The sequence below is a fragment of the Nycticebus coucang genome, chromosome 2 (assembly GCF_027406575.1).
Source record: "Nycticebus coucang isolate mNycCou1 chromosome 2, mNycCou1.pri, whole genome shotgun sequence".
NCBI lineage: Eukaryota > Metazoa > Chordata > Mammalia > Primates > Lorisidae > Nycticebus > Nycticebus coucang.
Window position 1 is genome coordinate 165,161,358 of NC_069781.1, and position 1,329 is coordinate 165,162,686.

The following is a 1,329-nucleotide window of genomic DNA, read 5'->3' on the forward strand; positions in this document are numbered from 1 at the left end:
GTCAAGTGGGGCTCAGGCCTGGCCTTGTCTTCGTAGTCCAGTCCCTTGCCACCTCCTTTCCGTCCATCCCACAAGAATGCTGGGAGAGGAAAGGTAGCGTCAGAGAGCCGTGCCTGCTGTGGGAAAGGTCGGTTCCTGCAGGCAGAGCAGCTGAGGAAGCAAAGGCTTGACTCGTGCGTGAGGCACCCTCTTGGCAAATCTAGCAGGTTCTCAGGGGACACTGGCCCCAGAGCCTGACCCGCAGCCAATTGAGGGGCCTTAATGTACTGAGTCATGCAACTCGAAACTGCCCACGTCTGGGTTTCCAGTTTGTGTCTACTTCCATCTTAGGTTTTGTTGCCCTCTGATGTGCTCGTGAACGCTATTTAGTCCCATGTGATTATTCCTTAAAATTTAAGAATAATATGGATGGAATGACCCCATAAAATTTGAAGTAGATGTAGACAGCAAAACCTAAGTTAATACCACATACAAGGGTATGTGGTCTTATTTCCGGTAAAACTATGCATCCAAATATATTTTTAAAATTATTTATTATTTTGAGAGAGTATCACTCTGTTGCCCTGAGTGGAATGCCCTGGTGTCATAGCTCACAACAACCTCAAACTCCTGGGTTCAGGCAATCCTCCTGCCTCATCCTCCCCAGTAATGAGTAGTATGGGCCACCACTCCCTACTAATTTTTCTATTTTTAGTAGAGATGGGGTCTCGCTATTCCTTAAGCTGGTCTCAAACTCTTGAGCTCAAGGACTCCTCTTGCCTTGGCCTTTGGGACTGCTAGGATTACAGGCTGACCCCACACCCCCAGCCTGTTTTGTTTTGTTCTTTTTTTTGAGACAGTTTCACTCTGGAGTTCTGACTAGAGTGCCATGGCATTATAGTTCACAGCAACCTCAAGTTCTTGGGCTCAAGCCATCCTCTTGCTTCAGTTTTTCTATTTTTAGTAGAGATGGGGTCTCAATATTGCTCAGGCTGTTCTCAAACTCCGGAGCTCAAAATGATCCACCCACCTCAGCCTCCCAGAGTGCTAGGATTACAGGCCTGAGCCACTGCGCCTAGCCCGTCTTTTTAAATTATATTCCTTTTAACAAATACTGATGGTCCTAAAATGTCCATAGCCAAAATCTGCACATGGCTTAAATTCATTAAGATGGTAAGAAAAAAATATTTTTAATTATTTCTCATGAAACATAAGAGAAATCTATGGTAAGTAACTCTGAAGTAGCAAGCCAGTATTAATGAACTCCATAAGAAACTGATAGCTTTTATTCTCTGGAAAAATGGCTGCTTCTTTTACCCTCCCCCTTTAAGAACAAGACTGACATTATTA